The 23,602-nt window shown below is 44.5% G+C and overlaps 1 long non-coding RNA gene across 1 annotated transcript; it reads right to left on the bottom strand.

Moving 5' to 3' along the window:
- Window positions 1-16,126: 16,126 nt before the first annotated feature.
- LOC143172107 (uncharacterized) lies at window positions 16,127-23,399 on the bottom strand. Its single transcript, XR_012997294.1, has 3 exons — window positions 22,798-23,399; window positions 20,404-20,541; window positions 16,127-19,275 (listed from the first exon to the last, which is right to left on the bottom strand). It is a non-coding gene; the product is annotated as an uncharacterized LOC143172107 (long non-coding RNA).
- Window positions 23,400-23,602: the final 203 nt, after the last annotated feature.

Genomic DNA, 23,602 nt, shown 5'->3' with positions numbered 1-23,602 from the left:
TGACTTCTTGTCACAGAAGCCACCCCTGCAGCCCCCCCCCTCCCCCAAACCTTGCCACGTATACCAAATAATACAATTTAATAACAAGCTGACCTTAAGTTCTGTTAATTCTGGATGTTGTAATTTTCTGAGGCGAGACAATTGTAAATATTGCTGCCATTTCATATTTGTTGATGTTCATAATGGATTAAAAATAAAAATTATATAAAAATAGTTTCCCTATATGGGCTATTGTTAAATATACAATTCCATTTCTAGATATAAGTAGAAAGCAATTTGGGGGAGATAAATGCACTTGCAGAATTTATGCTAAAATAAATATCGGTCAAATAATTATTTACCATCTTTATAACAAAATTAACTGGTAAAATCACAGTTTTCAGAGTGCATGTTCAAAGTTGAACACAGAATTTGCTTTAGTAAAAATTCTGTTCTTCAAGGTTTCTTCTCCACTATCAGGACAAGAAAAATAATTTGAGTGAAAGAACATGTGGCCCATGGTTATTTCAACAGTAAATTTTGTAAACAATACAGTCACAGAATAAACAAGGATCACATTTAGTGACTATACAATAGGCATACTCTATTCAGTTCAGATGTGTACATGGAAGGTACTGCAATCTTGATGCATAACACATCTAAGAAGGTAGGTTTGGCTAAGTACATAATTTTACAAACCCTGTGTTATTACCTTCAGCTTTTCAGTAGGAACTTAAAATTTTTCATGGAAAGAATCTTGTGGTTAAAAAGGTGCCATTTGCTGTTCCTGCAAGAATCCATTTGGGTTTATCATGAGTAATAAGCCTCAGAAAAAAAAAAACCAAACAATTTGCACATGTGCATGACGCTCATTATTTCTGAAACTGCATACTTTTGCCATGCTGCTCTTTATATGTGCCCAGCACTACTGAGCCTCCCACATAGTTTCCTAGAAACTTCATAGAATTATAACTCTAAGCTTGGCACAGGCAAAATGGATTCTTTTGCTTCTTTCCCCCAGAAAAATATTCTGTGGCCCAGGGCAAAATGCACTGGGCAAAGAGAACTGGAGTTCTAGTCATGTATCTTCCAAAGACTGGTATTAATAATTCTCTGTACTACTGAGCATATCCTAGATTTTTACTCTTGGATGTAGAGACAAGTGTCATTCCTTCCAGCCCCACTCTTACATATCAGGTAAGAGAGAATTCATGGAGATTTCATAAAATTACTTCTGAAATCCTGAACCATCTGAAAACAACAGCAAAATTGTTATTGATTGTAGCAGACCAGGTTTTTCCCTTTGGGTAATTCAGAAACATAGGTTTCATCCATTAAACTAAAAGGCATTTGAGACGAAATATTGCATATACAGCTTTAGCTAGCAGCAAGTCTCCCTTTCTCAGGTCCAGGAATACAACTGGAGAATCCTGTTGCCCAGCACTTATTTCTGCTTAGTTAATAGTCACACATCATTTATTTTGCTTTCTTTAATCCTGTTTCTCTATTAAAATGCCTTGGAAACCAACAAAAAAAAAAATCTCACCACAACCCCACCAATATAGATTAAAAGAAAATTAAAAGATTAAAAAATGAAGCACTCAAAAGTTAGAAAATGTCCTATATGTTCCATGCAATTTTAATTGTCACCATTTGTCCTTAATAATACAGAAAAACATTTCTTCCCCAGGACCCCTGCCTCATTCAGTGCACAGGATTGTTGAGGAACTGCAATATCACTGTTTTTAAAAGAAAAAAAAAAAAGATCAGGCTTGATGGTAACATTTAAATGGTATTCTGAACCTTTTGAGTTCACACCTTGTTAAAGTGGACAGGAAGGGAAGAGGCGCACAGCTTTGTGAACACTGTGAAATGGAGCCAGGGTTGGCCCTTAGAAGATAATTGTTTTGGTTCCCCATTTTTTGCAAATCAATCTACCAGATCCAAATCTCCTTCCTGCTACAGTTGGAAGCTCCTTTACATTGAACTTTCCATATCCAAATGTTTCTGAGATGCTTCCTAAAGCACTGAGCATATGCTGACCAAGCAGAATTTACCTTGCTCTGAACCCAAGCATACTTACCTGAGCTGGCTAAATTTACCTGCAAATCTGCACCCTGAAGAGCTACATGTGGCCCATACTTCTGTAGCAGGGTCTTTATTTATGCTGCAATTACATAGGTGTTTGGATTTGGTCCTAGGATAGGCTGAGTGCTAAGATTTCTGAGCACATATTCAAAGGCTTTTAGCACCTTGTTGATTTGATCTGTACCTAGAATATGTTTCAAAGTGGTCAGTGGAAGAACTTCTCTGTCCTTCCCAAGCTCTTGTGCTGAAGTGTTTTTAGTTTACAAGCATATTTGACTGAAGCAGTTCTAGTCCTCACTTTCATTTTTGTGTTTTCCAGATGGTACTCAGTTATGGATCAACAATGCATGAATGTGGCTTCAGCATTATTGTAGCAGGATACAGTTGTAGTGATCCTGACCGGAAGACCATTGTACATCGAGGAGTTAGTGATCCATAATACAGTTAACCTGAGTAGGCAGAGGCCTGTGCTGTGCTGCGCTGTGCTGCTCTGTGTTGCACATACAACGTGTCCTTCAGGCCTGTGTTGTGCTGCACAAATCCCTTGGCGGCAGGATAAACTAAGCCAGCTCATTGTAACAGAGGAGCCTGCAGGCAGCTCCCACTCAGTACCAGTGATTACGCCACCTGCGTGGCCTTGCCTTTATCTAACAGTGCAGCAAGAAGTTCTCATGAGAACGTTGTTTCTGTTTGACTGTAGAAATGATAAATAGAGCTGTTTCCTTGTAGGAAAATGCTATAATAGCTTGAAATACCAAAAGGAGAGAACTTCTGCTATGGACAGGGTCTGCATGGCATGCTGCACGTGGGTTGGAGTCCCGTTCAAAGCTACACTGCACAGGGCTCCCAGCATCTAAAGGGATGTAAGATTATCTCTCCTATTCTCTTCTCATAGTATTAGCTCTAATAAATAGCATTTTAAATGGTACCTTACAGAGTCTAAGTGCCTTTCTTACTGGGATCATAACAGACCAGCACCTCCCAGTGCAAAACAACAGTAGAGGTTAAGGAAGACAGTAAAGGCTTTTTTCACGTTAGCTTCTTACTTTCACATTAGGGTCTCCAGGAAAACAGGGAAAACAAGACTATCTCAGCCTGAAAGGATAACACAGGTTTTTGTCAATCACAAAGCCAGGAGATGTACATTTACTTGTTTGAACAGCAGGAATCTTATTACCTGCATGAATACATGACCCGCTCGGTCACAGAGAATGGCTGCTTGCCTCATAAAATGGCGTTAGTTATGCTAACCATATTACCAGGGGACGGGAGCAGGGGATACCGGTCACACCTCTTCAATGATCTGCTTGGAAGACTCCCGTGAGATAAGGCCCTGGAGGGAAGAGGGGCCCCAGAAAGCTAGCTGATATTCAAGGATCACCTCCTCCAAGCTCAAGAGAGCCCCATCCCAATGAGAAGGGAGGCAGGCAAAAATGCCAGGAGGCCTGCGTGGGTGAACAAGGAGCTCCTGGCCAAACTCAAAAACAAAAAGGAAGCATACAGAGGGTGGAAGCAGGGACAGGTAACCCGGGAGGTATATAGAGACACTGTCCAAGCATGCAGGGATAAGGTTAGGAAAGCTAAAGCGCAACTGGAATTGAATCTGGCGAGGGATGTCAAAGGCAACAAGAAGGGCTTCTCTAAGTACATAGGTGACAAAAGGAAGACTAGGGAAAATGTGGGCCTGCTGCTGAATGAGGCGGGAGACCTGGTGACACAGGACGTGGAAAAGGCTGAGGTACTGAATGCTGCCTTTGCCTCAGTCTTTACATGCAAGACCAGCCTTCAGGAATCCCAGGTCCCAGAGTCCCGGGGGAAAGTCTGGAGCAAGGAAGACGTACCCTTGTTGGAAGAGGATAAGGTTAGAAAATACTTGAGCAAACTGGACATACATAAGTCCATGGGCCCTGATGGGATGCATGCATGAGCACTGAGGGAGCTGGCAGATGTCATTATGAGGTCACTCTCGATAATTTTTGAATGATCATGGTGTTGGGAGAGGTGCCTGAGGACTGGAAGAAAGCAAATGTCACACCCATCTTCAAGAAGGGCAAGAAGGATGACCCAGGGGACTACAGGCCGATAAGCCTCACCTCGATCCCTGGGAAGGTGATGGAACAAGTAAACCTGGGAATCATTCTGAGGCACATGAAGGACAAGAATGTGATCAGGAGTAGTCAGCATGGCTTCACAAGGACAAGGATTGACCAACCCAATAACTTTCTACAATGAAAAGATTGGCTTCACAAATGACGGGAGAGCAGTTGATATTTTTTACCTAGACTTCAGGAAGGCTTTTGACACTGTCTCCCATATGATCCTCATGGAGAAGCTGTTGATGTATGGGCTGGATGAGGAGACAGTAAGGTGGGTTGAAAACCGGCTGAATGGCCAGGTCCAGAGGGTGGTGATCAGTGGCACGAAGTCTAGATGGAGGCCAGTGAATAGCGGTGGACCCCAGGGGTCAATACTGGGTCCAGTTCTGTTCAACATCTTCATTAATGATCTGGATGAGGGGGCAGAGTATACCCTCAGCAAGTTTGCTGATGACACAAAACTGGGAGGAGTGGTGGATATGCCAGAGGGCGGTGCTGCCATCCAGAGGGACCTCGACAGGCTGCAGAAATGGGCTGACAGGAACCTCATATATTTCAGTAAGAGGAAGTGCAAAGTCCTGCACCTGAGGAGGAACAACCTCATGCACCAATATATGCTGGGGGCCACCCAGCTGGAAAGCAGCTTTGCAGAAAAGGACCTGGGGGACACCAAGTTGAACATGAGCCAGAAATGTGCCCTTGCCACAAAGGATAATAGCATCCTGGGCTACCTTAGGAGGAGTGTTGCCAGCAGGTCAAGGGAGGTGATCCTTCCCCTCTACTCAGCACTAGTGAGGCCACACCTGGAGTCCTGTGTCCAGTTCTGGGCTCCCCAGTATAAAAGAGATATGGAGCTACTGGAGTGAGTCCATATGGTGGGTTAACCCCAGTAGGCAGCTAAGCACCACACAGCCGCTCGTTCACTCCCTGCCAGTGGGATGCAGAAAAGAATCAGAAGGGCAAAAGCGAGAAAACTCGTGGGTCAAGATAAAGACAGTTTAATAGGTGAAGCAAAGTTGCACACGAATGCAAAGCAAAATAAGGATTTTTTTCACTACTTCCCATCGGCAGGCAGATGTCTAGCCACTTTTCTGGAAAGCAGGGCCTCAGCACACACAATGGTTACTTGGGAAGACAAATGTCATAACACCGAACATGTGTCCCCCCCCTCCTTTTTCTTTACCCGAGCTTTTATTGCTGAGCACAATGTCATATGCTATGGAATATTCCTTTGGTCAGTTGGGGTCAGCTGTCCCAGCTGGGTCCCCTCCCAATTTCGTGTGTACTCCCAGCCTACACGCTGTCAGGGCAGCGTGAGAAACAGAAAAAGCCTTGACATTGTGTAAGCACTATTTAGCAATAGCTAAAACATTGCTGTGTTATCAACACTACTTTGGTCACAAATCCAAAACACAGCACCATATGGGCTGCTATGAAAAAAATTAACTCCATTGCAGCCAAACCCAGTACAGTCCAGCAAAGGGCCACTAAGATGATTAAGGGACTGGAACATCTCTCATATGAGGAAAGGCTGAGAGAGCTGGGACTGTTTAGCCAAGAGAACAGAAGGCTCAAGGAGATCTCATCAATCTATATAAATATCTGAAGGAGGGTGTAAAGAAGATGGACACCACTTGAAATAGCCTGGCTCCAGTGAAAGGATAAGATGTAGTGGGCACAAAATGAAACACAGGAAGTTCCATCTGAACATAAGGGAACACTTTTTTGCTGTGAGGTTGTTACCGTAAGTCGGCAGATGATGAACTCTCTAAGACTCAATTTGGAGTTTTAGAAAGCAGGCATTCTTTATTGCGGCGCCGGGTGCAAGGTGGAATTTCCACAAATCAAGCACACCTATGCTGAGTTCACCATTACATTTATACACAAAAATTACAAGGTAGTACACTCCCAGTTACAATGATTGGTTAGTGATTTACATATAATTATAATTATCTGTTGTGTCATTCTCTTCTGTTACTATGCTTGCGCAGGGGAAGGGTCTTCACCTGGGCAAGGGTCTTCTTGACCTGTGGGTGTGTTTTTTAGTATTATAATGAAGGCAGTTCACTTCAGGATACCTTAAAAGTAAGTTTTGTTGCCAAGTTGGCCAGCTAGATATCTACCTTGCCAGGTTGTCAAATAACTCATCCCATATACAATAGAACCTAGGGGCTCTGGTTATGGTCTAGAGGGTCCAGAGAATAGGGACTTCAAGGAACACAGCCTCGGATAACAAGTAGCACAGCACCCATACATAACGTTAACATAGAGGCTAACTTCTTAAATCAAGATGTTCTTATAGCTGCTTATCCACTAACAAACACAAAATATAGAAAGATTCAATAAAACTTATGATAATCTTTAACAAGGTGAGTGAGCACTGGAATATGCTGCCCAGAGAGGTTGTGGAGTCTCCCTCCTTGGAGATATTCAAAAGCTGTCTGGACATGGTCCTGAGCAACTGGCTCTAGGTGGCCCTGCTTGAGCAGGGGGGTTGGACCAGATGACCTTCAGAGGTCCCTTCCAACCTCAGCCCTTCTGTGATTCTGTGTGACGTCCTGTATGACTGCCTCCCTCCACTGACTGCCTTGATGAATGCCTCCCTCAGTGCTTCAATGACTTCCTTCCTTCACTGACTGACTGCCACCCTCCAATGACTGACTGACTGTCTCCCTACGTGCCCCCCTTCATTGAAAGACCATCTCCCTCCATTGACTGACTGAGTGCATCGATGACTGGCTACCTCTCTCCAGTGACTGCCTCCCTCTGCTCATTGACTTAGTGCCTTGATGACTGACTGCCTTCCTCCACTGACTGACTGCCTCAATGATTGAGTGCCTCCCTGCACTGAATGCCTCAACGACTGCCTCCCTCCGCTGACTGAAAGCCTCCCTCCATTGACAAACTGCCTTGATGACTGCCTCCCTCAACTAAATGCCTCCCACTGAGTGCCTCCCTCCACTGACTGACAGAGTGCCTTGATGACTGCCTCTCTCCATTTATGGACTGTCTCCCGATGTTAAGTGATGTTAAGAGCAGCTGCCAGTTCCAGCAGCTCCAGCCCAGGACTGCCTCCTGCCTGGCTGCTGGAGCCCAGTTCAGAGCTCCCATGGACCAGGGGTCTCTGCCCAGGCTCAGGGAAATGGCTGCTGCTTTTCCTATTTGCAGGTTCAACCAGTAGCAAAGCTGAACATGTATCCCAGACACACATACACACCCCAACACACACAGCTGTGCTCAGACACGGACGGGACACTGACACGGCCGGCTGCGCAGACTGCCACAGACAAGGTTCTGCCTTCAACAGCACCTACGTATAGGACTCACATAAAACATAAGTATAAACAACCAAGTCCCCTTCCTCCTCTTCAGCTGGTAGAGATGGAAGTTCACTAGTGAAGGCACAAACACAACATTCTCTAGACTCACAAGCACCTTTGCAGTTCCCCCAATTACCAGCATGGCCCCTCTGTCTCTCCAGTACCATTGCCCGGATCCCTGGCCCTCTTACCTGCTTCATGGGTCCCCTGCTCACCAGCTGGTCCAGCTCAAGGATCACTGCAAACATGTAGCACTCACATACTTGTCCCTGAGCCTCTCACTGGACTCACTCATGCCAGTCCCTCCCAGTAGCTGATTTTTGGGACACACACTGTTCCTGTCCCATTGGCTGGCAGCACTGACCCCAACCTGCTCCAGTAGCTGACACCACAGGCCAGGGGCGCCTACGCTCCAGGTCTGACTCCAGTAGCTGGCACCAAATCCACCCACACACACACACACACAGGTCTCACCAGTAGTTGGCACTTAGTCCTTGCAGCACACATACACACAGGATAGAGAGTGAGATTATACAGATAGTTAAGAAAAGATCTAATAAGAAGATCTAAGAAGACAGGACAGACTGCAGTGATCAGGTGCAGGGCTCAGCCAGACAAGTGTACTGACCAGCCCTGGTTTATATGCCACTGGCCCTTTTTTAAACACCTTTCTGTCTACCCTCCCCCTGCTTTTCTTCTTCATCTATTTTTATAGTTCTATCAACTCCCTCACCCCTGTCTGTTGTTCAGGATCTCCCCCTGATTTTCAGTCTTATCAATTGCAAAGTCCAAGTTGGCCTTTCTGGGAGTGGTGCCTGTAATTGCTTGATTGTCAATCAATTAGTGAGACTGGTGAGGTTTGTTTCTTGTCATTGTCTTCATGTTTGTTTTTGTCAGGTCTTGGTCTCAGTATGTTTGTTTATTGTCTTTCCTTTTTCTTATCATGCCAATTTAGGAAGTCCTCCATCAGATAACTCTGCCAGAATAAACATTCTCACACTCCACCAACATTTCCTTATCAGTTAATGGGACTGGCCAGGTCTGTTTCTGGTCATTATCTTTGCTAAAGCTAATTGATCAGGTTTTATGTCTCTGTGTGTTTGTCTCTCTCCCTTTCCTTATCATCCCAGTTTTTACAAGGTCCTTAGTCAGATAATTTTACTGCAAGTTCTCTACTTCGGAAAACTCAATACCACTACGAGGTACCCTTATAGGGAGGCTGGTAGGTTGGAGTAGATGCGTTTTCGACGGAGTTTCCTTTCTCGTTGTCTTCGAGTCCACATAATACATACCAGATACTTTAAGCATAGTGTCCCAATGAAGATTATTGATATATTTGTAGCTATAACAGTCCAGGTGGCATGATAAGGCATTTGGTTCCTAATAACACAGGCGAAATCTTTCCAATCATATTCCCCTGGAACAGTGATGGCGAGTCTGTAGTTGTTCTAGCCATTTTCCATTTGAGGAGTGGTGAGAAGTATTCCTTTTCTTGCTCTGCTTGGGATCATACCACTGTTTAGTCTGGGTGTGTTTGGTGGTGATTAGCTGCCTCTAATTGCTGTATGGTTTGAGCCATTTGTTGTGGTTTAACCTGGCAGGCAGCTAAACACCACACAGCCATTCACTCACTCCCCATCCCACCAGTAGGATGGGGGAGAGAATCGGGGAAAAAAAAAGTAAAATTTGTGGGTTGAGATAAAGACAGTTTAATAGGACAGAAAAGGAAGGGAAAATAATAATAATAATAATGATAAAAGAATATACAAAATAAGTGATGCACAATGCAATTGCTCACCACCTGCCAACCGATGCCCAGCCAGTTCCCAAGCAGCAGTCACCCTGCCCCCCCAATCAATTCCACCCCAGTTTATATACTGAGCATGACATCATATGGTATGGAATATCCCTTTGGCCAGTTTGGGTCAGCTGTCCTGGCTGTGCCCCCTCCCAGTTTCTTGCTGGCAGGGCATGAGAAGCTGAGGAGTCCTTGACTAGTGTAAGCACTACTTAGCAACAACTAAAACATCAGCATGTTATCAACATTATTCTCATCCTAAATCCAAAACACAGCACTGTACCAGCAACTAGGAAGAAAATTAACTCTATCCCTGCCGAAACCAGGACACCATTCCTTTAAACCGTGAGTCCAAGTAATGTCAGCAACAGAGGGAGAGGGAGGGGGTGGTGTTCCCAGTAATAACAGTGCTTCCCAGCCTCTCATTTCTCTTCCCATAAACACCTCACACAGAGGGATTCCTGTACTGGTGGAAGAGCATGAGGGAAATACTCATAAGAATGTACGGGAGGAGAGTGTCCCAGCTCCCTGCCCCCCCCCTCCCCCAAGTTGTTCCCTTCCATAATTCATCTTTTATGATTTGGTTCATACACTCCACTTTCCCTGAGGATTGTGTGTGGTACGTGTAATTCTAACTCAATTCTGAGCCGTATATACATCTGTCTTACCAGGGAGCTATTAAAAGCTGGTCCCCAAGCTGATTCAGTGGTGTGGGGTACTCCCCATCTAGAAAAAAAAAAACTTCTCTACTAGTATTCTACATGTAAGAAATCGGGCAAGGAAGATGAGACTGGCATGGCTCAGTAAGGACCTCCTGGTCAAACGAAAGTGTAAGAAGGAAATGCACAGGCAGTGAAACCAGGGACATGTATCCAGGACATGCCTGGGATGTATCCGGGACACTGCCTGGGAGTGTAGGGATGGGATCAGGAAAGCTAAGGCACAGTTGGAGCTCAGCTTGGCAAGGGATGCGAAGAATAATAAGAAGGGCTTTTACAGGTACATTGGCCAGAAAAGGAAGGTTAAAGAAAACGTGCCCCCTCTGGTAAATAAGACAGGACAGCTGGTGACAACCAACATGGAGAAGGCTGAGGTACTCAACAACTTTTTTGCCTCAGTTTTCAATGGTAATCTCTCTTCCCACATCTCTCAAGCCCCTGAACCTCAGGGCAGGGACTGGGGGAACGAAGTCCCTCCCGTTGTAGGAGAAGATCAGGTTCAAGACCACCTGAGGAACCTGAACATGCACAAATCCATGGGACCGGATGAGATGCATCCCAGGGTCCTGAGGGAATTGGCTGATGTAGTTGCCAAGCCACTCTCCATCATATCTGAAATGTCGTGGCAGTCAGGCGAAGTCCACGGTGACTGGAAAAAGAAAAACATCACCCCCATTTTTAAAAAGGGTAAAAAGGAAGACGCTGGGAACTACTGACCAGTCAGCCTCACCTCCCTGACCAGTAAGATCATGGAACAGATCCTCCTGGAAGACATGTCGAAACATATGGAAGACAGGGAGGTGATTAGAGACAGCCAACATGGCTTCCCCAAGGGCAAATCATGCCTGACTACTCTGGTGGCCTTCTATGATGGAGTGACTGCATTGGTGGACAAGGGAAGAGCTACGGATATCATCTATCTGGGCTTCTGTAAGGCCTTTGATACGGTCCCCCCAAACATTCTTGCCACTAAAATGGAGAAATAGGGGTTTGACAGATGGACTGTTAGATGGACAATTGTATGAGGTTCAACAAGGCCAAGTGCCGGGTCCTGCATTTCGGCCACAACAACCCCATGCAGCGCTACAGGCTTGGGGAAGAGTGGCTGGAAAGCTGCCTGTCGGAAAAGGACCTGGGGGTGCTGGTCGACAGCCAGCTGAACATGAGCCGGCAGTGTGCCCAGGCGGCCAAGAAGGCCAATGGCATCCTGGCCTGTATCAGAAATAGTGTGGCCAGCAGGAGTAGGGAAGTGATCGTGCCCCTGTACTCGGCACTGGTGAGGCCGCACCTCGAATACTGTGTTCAGTTTTGGGCCCCTCACTACAAGAAGGACATTGAGGTGCTGGAGTGTGTCCAGAGAAGGGCAACGAGGCTGGTGAGGGGTCTGGAGAACAAGTCTTATGAGGAGTGGCTGAGGGAACTGGGGTTGTTTAGCCTGGAGAAGAGGAGGCTGAGGGGAGACCTCATCGCACTCTACAACTGCCTGAAAGGAGGTTGTAGCGAGGTGGGTGTCGGTCTCTTCTCCCAAGTAACTAGCGATAGGACGAGAGGAAATGGCCTCAAGTTGCGCCAGGGGAGGTTTAGATTGGACATGAGGAAAAATTTCTTTACTGAAAGAGTGGTTAAACATTGGAACAGGCTGCCCAGGGAAGTGGTGGAGTCCACATCCCTGGAGGTATTTAAAAGACGAGTAGATGAGGCGCTTAGGGACATGGTTTAGTGGGCATGGTGGTGTTGGGTTGACGGTTGGACTCGATGATCTTAGAGGTCTTTTCCAACCTTAATGATTCTATGATTCTATGATTCTATGGATAAGGAATTGGCCAGATGACTGCATCCAAAGAGTTACAGCCAATGGCTCAGTGGCTCAATGTGGAAACCAGTAAGGAGTGGTGTCCCTCAAGGGTCTGTACTGGGACCAATACTATTTAATATCTTCATCAATGACATAGTGGGATTGAGTGCACCCTCAGCAACTTTGCAGATGACACCAAGCTGAGTGGTGCGGTCGACACGCCAGAGGGACAGGATGCCATCCAGAGGGACCTGGACAGGCTAGAGAGGTGGGCCCATGGGAACCTCCTGAAGTTCAACAAGGCCAAGTACAAGGTCCTGCATCTGCGTCGGGGCAATCCCCAGTATCAATACACACTGGGGGTGAATGGATTGAGAGCAGCCCTGCCAAGAAGGACTTGGGGATACTGGTGGATGAAAAATTTGGCATGGACCAACAATGTGTGCTTGCAGCCCAGAAGGCCAACCGTATCCTGGGCTGCATCAAAAGAAGCGTGGCCAGCAGGTCGAGGGAGGTAATTCTCCCCTACTACTCCAGTCTCGTGAGATACCACTTTGAGTACTGCGTCCAGCTCTGGGGCCTTAGTACAGGAAAGACATGGACCTGTTAGAGCGGGTCCAGAGGAGGGCCACAAAAATGATCAGAGGGCTGTAACACCTCTCCTATGAAGAAAAGCTGAGAGAGTTGGTGTTGTTCAGCCTGGAGAAGAGAAGGCTCCGGGAAGATCTTATTGCAGCCTTTCAATACTTAAAGGGAGCTTATAAGAAAGATGGAGAGAGATTTTTTACCAGGCCCTGTAGTGACAGGACAAGGGGCAATGGTTTTAAACTGAAAGAGGGCTGACATAAGGAAGACATTTTTTATGATAAGCGTGGTGAGACACTGGAACAAGTTTCCCAGAGAAGTTGTGGATGCCCCATCCCTGGAAACATTCAAAGTCAGGTTGGATGGGGCTTTGAGCAACCTGATCTAGTGAAAGATGTGCCTGCCCATGGCGGGGGGGGGGGGTTGGACTAGATGATCTTCAAGGTCCCTTCCAAACCAAACCATTTTATGATTCTATGATTCTGGCCATAGTGCCTGCTGTCTCATCCAGTGTAGGGAACGTTTCCACCCAGCTAGAGAAGGCATCAGCTATGACAAGGATGAACTGATTTTTCTTTAGAGTTCTTGGGAGAGGTCCTGTATAATCAATCTGTATTCTTTCCCAAGGGCATATGAACATTCTTTGGGCTAGTATCATCGTCCTTGGGCCTGGATTGTTTTTTGCGCACTTCAAACATCTACACACTCATTCTCCTGCATCCTTTACTAGGTTCGGGCACCAAGCTAATTTACTGAGTTTTACCAGAGTGTGGTGGGTTAATCCTGGCTGGCAGGTAAGCCCCTATGCAGTCGCTTGCTCACTTCCCTCAGCAGGATAGAGAAGAGAATTGGAAGGGCAAAAGAGAGAAGAAAACCTCATGAGCTGAGATAAAGACAATTTAATAAGTGAAGGAAAAAAGGAGAAAAAAAAAAAGAAAAATAAGGAAATTATGCAAAAGCAGCTACTCACCACCAGCATACCAATGCCCAGCCAGACTCTGAGCAACAGCTGTTTTGTAAAATCCCCCCAGTTTTATTGCTGAGCATGATGTTATATGGTATGGAATATTTCTTTGGGTCAGCTGTTCTGGTGGTGTTTCCTCCCAGCCTCTTGCCAACACTTAGCCTACTTGCTGGGGCAGGCAGAGTGAGAAACAGAGAAGGCCTTGATGCTGTGCAAGCACTGTTCAGCAATAGCCAAAACATTGGTGTGTTATCAACACTGCTTTGGTCACCAATCTAAAACACAGCACCATATGGGCTGCTATGAAGAAAATTAACTCCATCCTAGCCAAAGCCAGTACAATCTCCACCCCTTATTCCATACCATTTGCAAATGCTCAGGTCCAACAGTATTCAGTACATCCTCATTAACACCCTCTCCCCCCTTCCCCATCCTTTGACAAATACACAGATATCATTACCTTAGTCTATCGGTCATCGCCATTCAAATGTCCATTCAGATGTCCATTCAGTTCATTTAGTCCATGACTTGGGCTCCATCTGTTGCAACGGTCATTCAGAACAGGAGAGATGGTGTGTTGTGTTGGATTTCTGGGTGCCGAAATCAGCTCAGGTTGAGTCACGGCTGCACTTGCCCGGTTCCTTACGAGGTTCATCCTCCATTCATCCTCCATACAGCAGGGTGACTCCTGCTGTAGTACTTTTGACATACAGCTATGGCATCATACAACTATGGCATCACACAGCTATGGCATCATGCAACTCAAATCATGGGTTATTTTCACCCAAGGTGAGGTACACACCGGATTTCCCCATCCTTCTGCATTACCCACCAAGTTTACACGGGTCCTTGAGCAAAAGCAATCCCACGAATGGGTTTGCCTTTTCCTGAGGAAGGAGTAACCCACACTGTCTTTCCCAGCCACTTCCCTATGTGCACTATGGGGACCTTATCTCCTTCCACAGTATGTAGTGGCTTTGTTTGGGCAGGGCCAGGTCGATTAGCAGATCCTCTACTGTTAACCAGCCAAGTGACTTCTGCTAAATTTGCATCCCAGTTCTTGAATGTCCCAGCACCCATCGCTTTCAGTACAGTTTATAACAGTCCATTGTATCATTCAATTTTCCCAGAGGCTGGTGTGTGATAGGGCATGTGGTACAGCCAATCAATGCCGTGTTCGTTGGCCCAGGTGTCTATGAGGTTGCTTCGGAAATGAGTCCCATTGTCTGACTCAATTCTTTCTGGGTTCCTGTGTTGCCACAGAATTTGTTTTTCAAGGTCCAGGATGGTGTTTTGGGCAATGGTATGGGTAATAGGGTATGTTTCTAACCATCTGGTAGTCACCTCTACCATTGCATGCACATGGCCCTTGTGTTCTTGGCAATGTGATATAATCAATCTGCCAGGCCTCCCCATATTCATATCTGTGGTGGGTTAACCTTGCTCAGCTGACAGACGCCCACCCAGCCACTCTCTCACTCCCCCTCTTCAACAGGACAGAGGGAGAAAATAAGATGGAAAAGCCTGTGGGTCGAGTTAAAGACAGGGAGATCACTTACCAGTTACCGCCTTGGGCAAAACAGACCCGACTTGGGGGGAAAAAAAAAAAAGGTTTGGATAATGAGAAACAAAGAATGAGAAACAAAGACAGAATTAAAGTAACACCTTCTCACAGGAGCCATCTCCAGAGGCTGTGGATTGTCATCCCTCTTTCCATACCTTTGTCCATTTCCCAGTCCCTAGTTAGGGGTCCCACTTGCTGGGCTTTCTTACCCTCTAATTCCTGACTGTTGGTCCCAGTATCCCAGCATTGGAGCAATCAGGTGATAGTTTGCTTGCCTGGATGATGGCTGTAATCTTTCCGCATACCTTGCAGCTCACTCAGGGATAGAGACTGGGTGGTTTCTGACTCATTTATGATTTCTGTCTCTTCCCTCTCCTGTTCTTGTGGCTGCTCTGCTGCAGAACAGGCTGCCTCTTCTGATTCTTCCTCCTGCTCCCTCTTAGGAGGAGCTTCTTCCTCCCTGACTAACCGAGTTGACTTTTGCTTCCGTTGTTTCTTCTTGACTATAGGAGCGACTGTTATAGTCAAGGGTTGGGTCTCTGGCTTAGCCACAGTGTCTGTTTATATGTCCTCAGATCCAGAGACCCTCTTGCCCCCTTGAGGGTGCTGAACAGAGGCTCGGTAGGTGTAGGCCAGGCACCAGCACAGTGCAAGATGTTGTGTCTCTTTGGCATAGGCAAAGCATCCTTTCTTCAAGTGGTCTGCCACTTCAACAGGATTCCACGTCTGTTCGAGTGTGAAGTCCCAGACCATTGGAGGTGAAAACTGCTCTAGGTACCTGCCCAAAATCTCCCATGCACCTTGCCACCCATGACTCAATTGCCACAGGGCACATCCTTGTGTGGCATTCCCAACCAGTTGGTTAACCTTAGGAAAAGCCAGAATCAGATTCGTGGCACACACCAATATGAGCATTCTGGTTGCCCAAGGATGTTCAAGAAACTGAACAGCCATTGTAACAAGGCAGGAAATATTTACCTGAGAGGAGAAGAAGGGGCAGGTGCCATTCTTTGTTTCCCCCACAAAGTGGCTCCCAGAAGAGAAGAGGAGAAAGGTGCAATTGTTAATTGTCTTCACAAGATGGTTCCCAGAGTACTGAGATGGAAGCAATGCAGGACCCAAATACCAGATTAGGCTCAAGGCCAGTGCTTTTATCATAGCTCTTCCTGTTACCGTAAGTCGGCAGATGAAAAACTCTCTAAGACTCAATTTGGAGTTTTAGAAAGCAGGCATTCTTTATTGCGGCACCGGGCGCACAGGGGATCACTCCTCCTAATGTGCGCGCCGAGTTGCTCAGCTCCAGAAGTTATATACAACTAGAATATACATATTCATTAGATTTCCTAGAAATGATTAACATATTCACGTTACTTCCTGGAACTCATCATCATATGTAAAAGTCTTTAACGCATGCACTCTTATGTTCATTGGTGGTCTCTCAGGGTCCTCTGGTGGTCGTCAATAGTCTTCCTCACTGTGTCCTTTTGCTCACCTCTTCAATTTGGCGTCCTTCAGTCCGAGTCATTCTTGTCTTTCTTAAAGGTTAACTTTAAAGGTTAACTACTGATGTATGGTCTGCCCTTGTTCTTTTCCTATTACTGTTACAGGGTGTTCCATATACTTCTGAGCACTGATGTTATCACTCCCTCCTATTCTTTTGAGGATCTGGAGCTATTAAAGCTACAATCCTCACTACATTATTGGTTATGAATATATTGTAATTCTTTCAGATATTCTATCTTAGCTGATAACTGTCGCATTATACACCAGATTCTAAGATATAAAATTAATATCAGTAATAGGCATAATACAATTAGGATTATCAGAATAACGATTGGATGGAGCATCAAGTTCAGGATTCCTGTTGCAGTTGGTGACCAGCCAAGAAGAGTTTCCCACCAATGATGTTCTCCATCCTTTTTCACCCTTTCCATGATGTATTTCTTCCGCATCATGATGTACAGTAATTAAAGTTCTATGTCCTTTGTCTCGAACTCATTCTAGTAATTGGCACAAATCATTATGTTGTAGCAACTTTTTCACTAATGTTAGATTCATTCCAATGGGGGTAGGTAACAAATCTTCATTTAGTGTATAATTGGATTGTAGTAACTGATAAGAGGTAACAGGAGCAGTATAGTTAAAATCACATCCCATAATGTTAGTGAAGTTGCAAACACATATATTTGAATGGTTGTTAGTATATACTGTAACATTATCTACAAATATAAAATCACAAAAGGTTCTCATACAAACACATCCCTTTCCAATATATACAAGCATGGTTTCGAGCATTTCATCGGGATGCACTTCAAAATGACAGACGTTTTGCTCAGTGTCAAGGCACACATCTTGGGCTTTAATGGTGTTACTTTCACAGATAAATCCTTGTTGTTCCTGTACAACACATGTACTAACATCAACAGTCTGCCATTTGTTTCCATGTCGTTGGGCCCATACCCTATGTTCTAATGGATAGATTATAGCTCCGTTGTGATTTTATCCTAATGCAATGATTGGGTATATGGTGTATACCGAAGCATTATGAACTGTTAAAACAAAAGCTGTGGCCTTATTGTTGACGGGATCAAAAGTGAAATTAACTAAGTACCACCAGGATTGGAATTCTTTCTCAAATTTAGTTGCATTATCCCAAATTACCTTTCGAATTTCGGTGGATTAAGGTGCCCTCTTCCCCTTCTCTTATAATTGCCGCTACCATAGATTGCATCCACAATTGAGCCTGGACACAACTAAGGGCTAGAGAAACATTATTTTGGGCTGTAACAAGATTTGAAATGGTCCTTTCCATTTTTCAGAAGTCCAGGATTTGATGTATACCCAATCTCCGGGCTGGAATGGATGCGCTGGGGAATCAAGACCTAGAGATTCATTTAAGACTACATACTTATTTAGTTTTCGTAAAACTTTCCCGAGAGCAATCAAGTAATTTCTTGCATCATTCTCCCCTTGTATTCGCATCTCTCCTGGCAGTCCAGGTGTTTGGTACGGTCGTCCATACATCAATTCATACGGGCTGAAACGTTGTCTACCTCGTGGTTGGACTCTAATTCTTAACAAAGCTAGAGGCAAGGCCTGTGTCCAATTCATCGAGGCTTCCTGACATATCTTACTTAACTGAGTCTCGAGGGTATAATTCATTCTTCCTACCTTACCACTAGATTGAGGCCTATAAGGGGTATGTAAATCCCAACTAATACTTAACAGTCTGCTTATTTCGGTAACTACTTTGGCTATAAAATGTGGACCCCTATCTGATGACATCCCTAAAGGTACTCCAAATCTTGGAATTATTTCTTTTAATAATATTTTTACTACTTCTTTTGCTTTATTGGTGCGACATGGAAAGGCCTCAGGCCAACCTGTATATGTATCCATGAGGACCAACAAATACTTTAGCCCTCCTTTTCTTGGCAATTCGGTAAAATCTATTTGCCAATATTCCTCAGGTGCCTGTCCCTCGGCAGTTTTTCCAAATTGAATTTTATTATGTGTTTTTGGGTTGTTTTTACAACATAGCTCACATCTTTGTGTGACTGATTTTATAATTTCCACTATGTTTCTGCTAATAACTGACTTTTGTAAATGTTTTAACAAATTTTCAGTCCCCCAGTGCACAGTGTTATGTTCTTTCTTTACTAAATTATTCATGAGGGAATGAGGTATTATTACTAGACCTGTAGGTGTAACTGCCCATCCGTCTTCTCGTCTTTCTGCTTGTAAAGTTTCGATTAATTTCAAATTTTGCTTATTATAAATAGGGTTTTTCTGAAGGGAGATTCTTTTTCCTGGCACTATCGCTAATACATTTTCTCCTATGCTTTTTTCTGCAGCCCGCTTTGCAGCCAAATCAGCCAGCTTATTTCTTCACTCCTGAGCGGTTTGTCCCGACTGATGAGCTTTACAATGCATAATAGCTACAGCAGCCGGAGCCTTTATGCTCTCCAGTAGGCTCAAGATCTCTTCTTTATGCTTTATCTCCGTACCTTGTGAGGATAACAATCCTCTTTCCTTCCAAATTGCTCCATGTGCATGCACTACTCCAAAAGCATATTTAGAACCTGTCCAGATATTCACACACTTATTTGCACTTAACTGTAGAGCTCAGGTGAGGGCGATCAGTTCTGCCTTCTGAGCTGACGTCTTGATGGGCAGTGCTTGTGCTTCCACCACCCTTTCAATGGTGGTGATTGCATATCCTGATACCCGCTTTCCTTCTTTCATAAAGCTGCTACCGTCCGTGTATAGCTCCCAATCCGGATTCTGCAAGGGAACATCCTTTAAATCGGGTCTGCTTGAATAGACTTCCTCAATGGTCTGCAGACAGTCATGTTACAGTTTGCCTTCTTCTTGTCGAGTTGAGAGAAACATGGCAGGGTTAATCACGGTAGTAGTCTTTAAGGTCACATCATCTAGTTCTATTAGTACTACTTGGTATTTTAGCATCCTACTAGGAGACAACCAATGTCCACCCTTCTGGTCCAATACTGTGGTCACCATGTGTGGAACATAAACAGTTATCTTTTGTCCCATAGTAAGTTTTCGAGCCTCCTGTATTAATAACACTGTTGCAGCTACTGCTCTTAGGCAACTCGGCCATCCTTGGCTCACCGGATCAAGTTGTTTAGAAAAGTAGGCCACAAGCCCTTTTATATTCCCCCAACCACTGGGTTAAAACTCCAAGGGCTATTGCTTGTCTTTCATGAGTAAATAGTTCAAATGGCTTTTCTAAATTAGGCAGCCCCAGAGCTGGGGCTTTCATTAGAGCTCTTTTGAGTTGAATGTATGCATTTCGATCTTCATTTGACCATTGCAGGGGACCTTTTGATGACTTCAATAATTCATACAAGGGTTTTACCATCAGTCCATAGTTAGCAATCCATAATTGTCTCTGTCCCCTCAGAATTTCAAAGCCTAAATATATTACAGTTTCCTGTGCAATTTGGGCCTTTCCTTTCGACGCTCGGTAACCACTACGTCCGAGGAAATTTAATAAACTGACTGTCAGTTCCAAGCATTCCTCTCGGGAGTTCCCAGCTATTAGTATATCGTCGACATACTGTAGCATTACTCCCTTTCTATTTTCTTGTCTCCATAATATACTGGGTTTTCGTTCCGGTCTCAGGATTTTCCCATTCAAAGGCAAACAATTCCTGGCTTCCGGAATCAAGTGGGACGCAGAAAAAGGCATCTTTTAAATCTAAAACTGTAAACCACCCCTGATCCTCAGTGAGTGCAGTTAATAGTGTATACGGATTTGCCACTACCGGATGTATATCTTGGACAATTTGATTTACTGCTCTCAAATCCTGGACTAATCTGTAAGATTTTCCATCAGCTTTCTTAACAGGTAAAATTGGAGTATTATACTTAGATTCACATTCTCTTAATAACCCATATTTCAAAAACTTTTGTATAATAGGTACCAACCCAAGTTTAGCTTCTAATTTTAAGGGATACTGTTTCAATCTTACCGGTGCTGATCCTGGTATAAGGTCTATTCTTACGGGTTCAGCCCTCTTTGATTTTCCAGGTATTTCTCCTGCCCAGACGACAGGAATCACTGCATCCTCAACTTCAGCCGGGATTTTTCTTTTCACTTGCTCAATTTCCTGCAATAATAATATTGAAGCTTGGACAAATTTAGATTCAGGCATTGACACTTCCACTTCTCCATTCTTAAACTTTATTTCAACTTCTAGTTTTTCTAATAAATCTCGGCCTATTAAAGGTTTTGGTGCACCTGGTCGATACAAAAACTGATGCATTACCCATTGTTTTCCAATTTTAAATTTTAAGGGTTTAAAGAAGGGTCGTGACTCCGGCTTTCCTGTTGCACCAATAATTCTCACAGTATCATATCCTAACTCATGTTTCTTCGTGTTCAAAGCCGAATAGGTGGCCCCTGTATCGACCAAACATTCTATTTCAGTTTCATCTTCCCCCAGCTTAATTTTAACCAGAGGCTCTGCTGGGGAAGATTCCTCCGGTCTTCTTCAATCCCTTGCCTCTACGGCTAACACGGGAGTGTCTTGTTCCCCAAATTTCTGCAACGATGGGCACTCTCGTTTCCAGTGCCCCCTTTTTTTTTTTTCTACAATAAGCACACTGTCTCTCCCCTATTGGGGACCTTGGGAATCCTCTACCACGTCCTCTTCCTTGATAACCACCTCTAAATACTCCCCTGGGTCCTCCTCGAGGACCATAGGTTCCTTCTAGCGTCGCGATCAATCTAGCATTTCCCTTTTCTTTCTGCTGATCTCTGTAAATCACCCAAGCCATATCCAACAATTTTCCCAGGTCCCTGGCATCTGCTCCTTGTAACTTCTGCAGCTTTCTCCGGATATCATCAGCAGACTGCCTGATAAACAAAGTTGTTAACTGATTCTTTTCTTCCTCTGACTCAGGATCCAGAGTTGTATACTTCCGAGCAGCTCCCTTCAGTTTATTTAGGAAATCAGTGGGAGGCTTCTTTCTATCCTGCTTAACCCTTGTATAATTTTGACCAATTTATCGCTTTTGGTATAGCATTTTTATACCAAACAGAACCCACTTCTGATATTGCATTAATAACATTTTCTGCCCATTATCATTAGGATCCCAGCCAGGATAATGTCCCTGCCGCTATTTGGGCTTCAACCTGAGTCCTTGCCGTCTTATGAATCATCTCCCTCTCTGTACTATCAAACAATACTTGCATGATAACTTCGATATCTTTCCAATCTGGATCCTGAGTTTTTATCATCATTTCAAAGGCACTAGCCACTCGATCAGAATCATCCCTATAACTACTGGCAGCTATTTTCCAGTTGTTTAAATCTGTAATCAAAAAAGGCACTTTCACTACAACCGGACCATCATTCCCTACTGCTTGCCTTAATGGAGCTTGCAACACGGTTCCCTGTCGATTACGAGTTCTCCTTGCCACCAGTGTGGCCCCTGCAGCACCTCTCTCGGACTGATCGTCCGATTCGCCCTCTGCCCTGAAGGGCTCAAGTCCATGATTCTGGGATCTCTGCCTCAATCCTAGAGCCACTAGCATCTCTAAATCCTCTTCCTGCTCATTCTGGGTCAACTTCAAACATCTCTGTCCAATACTGCATGCCGAACAACACCTTTTTAACACTTTCCCTTTTTCTCTCTCTCGCTTATCCTTTTCCAATGCCAATACCAGAGGATCAGTTGGGGCCAAATTGATTCCACACTCCTTTTGCCACTCAGGATGCTGCCTTAATGTAAAGAACATATCAGCATACAATACCTCATCCCATTTTCCTTCCCTCCTTAGAAACAGCATTAGTTGTAACAGAGTATTATAATTCAAAGTACCATTCCTTGGCCACTTTTCTCCATCTTCTAGTTTATATAGTGGCCACCATTGTTTACAATACTTAATTAGATCATCCCTTTTTGCAACCCCACCAGGGGATCCTGCAATTTGTTTCCAATGTATTAAAATACAAGCCAAAGGTGATTTCTTTAAAATTCCCCCACCCGTGGATGATCTGGCACCCATTTTATACACGGGGAATCACACACACACAAACAAGTCTTTCGTACAACACCACAAATAACCAGTCACTGTGACAAACAGATGAACTATAACAAACAGACAAAATGCTTACAATAATAGACAAGTTCTTACAGTATTTGTTACCGCGGTTGCTCTTAACATTTACCTTGAGTGGGAATTCCAATCCCTTTTAAACCAAACGGGGATTTTAACCCCTTCCAAACCAAACGGGGACGTTTAACCCCTACCAAATGGGGACTAGCCCCTGCCCGGGTCCTAAACCCAACCCTGCGGAGCTTTCGCTGCATCTGATGGGCAGGTAACCAAATTTCCGAAAGAATGCCTTAATACTCACAAAACAGTGTTCTTCGCTCAGGGGCTCTTCGCTCCGGGGATCGGGAAAAATCCTCTCCGAGAATCCCTCGGTGCCGGCTGAGGTTCCGTGATCCCAGGATCCGTCAAGACTCAAGAGCAGTGTCCCATCTGGGTCGCCAAAACTGTTACCGTAAATCGGCAGATGAAAAACTCTCTAAGACTCAATTTGGAGTTTTAGAAAGCAGGCATTCTTTATTGCGGCACCGGGCGCACAGGGATTACTCCTCCTAATGTGCGTGCCGAGTTGTTCAACTCCAGAAGTTATATACAACTAGAATATACATATTCGTTAGATTTCCTAGAAATGATTAACATAGTCATGTTACTTCTTGGAACTCATCAACATATGTAAAAGTCTTTAACGCATGCGCTCTTATGTTCATTGGTGGTCTCTCAGGGTCCTCTGGTGGTCTTCAATAGTCTTCCTCACTGTGTCCTTTTGCTCACCTCTTCAATTTGGCGTCCTTCAGTCCGAGTCATTCTTGTCTTTCTTAAAGGTTAACTTTAAAGGTTAACTACTGATGTATGGTCTGCCCTTGTTCTTTTCCTATTACTGTTACAGGGTGTTACATATACTTCTGAGCACTGATGTTATCATTCCCTCCTATTCTTTTGAGGATCTGGAGCTATACTTCTAAGCACTGATGTTATCATCCCCAGGCAAAGCAAAACAAAGTGATTGATAAACAGCACAGCAAACAGCAAAAGCTGAAAGCAGCCATTAACAAGCCGTGAAATCTGATGTACAGCAAGAGAGGGAGCATGCCACAGAGCAGGTAAGGAAA

This window comes from Aptenodytes patagonicus, chromosome W, assembly GCF_965638725.1.
Source record: "Aptenodytes patagonicus chromosome W, bAptPat1.pri.cur, whole genome shotgun sequence".
In the NCBI taxonomy this organism is placed as follows: Eukaryota; Metazoa; Chordata; class Aves; order Sphenisciformes; family Spheniscidae; genus Aptenodytes; species Aptenodytes patagonicus.
The sequence above is the reverse complement of the archived record's forward strand: the minus strand, read 5'-3'. Positions and strand labels throughout refer to the sequence as shown.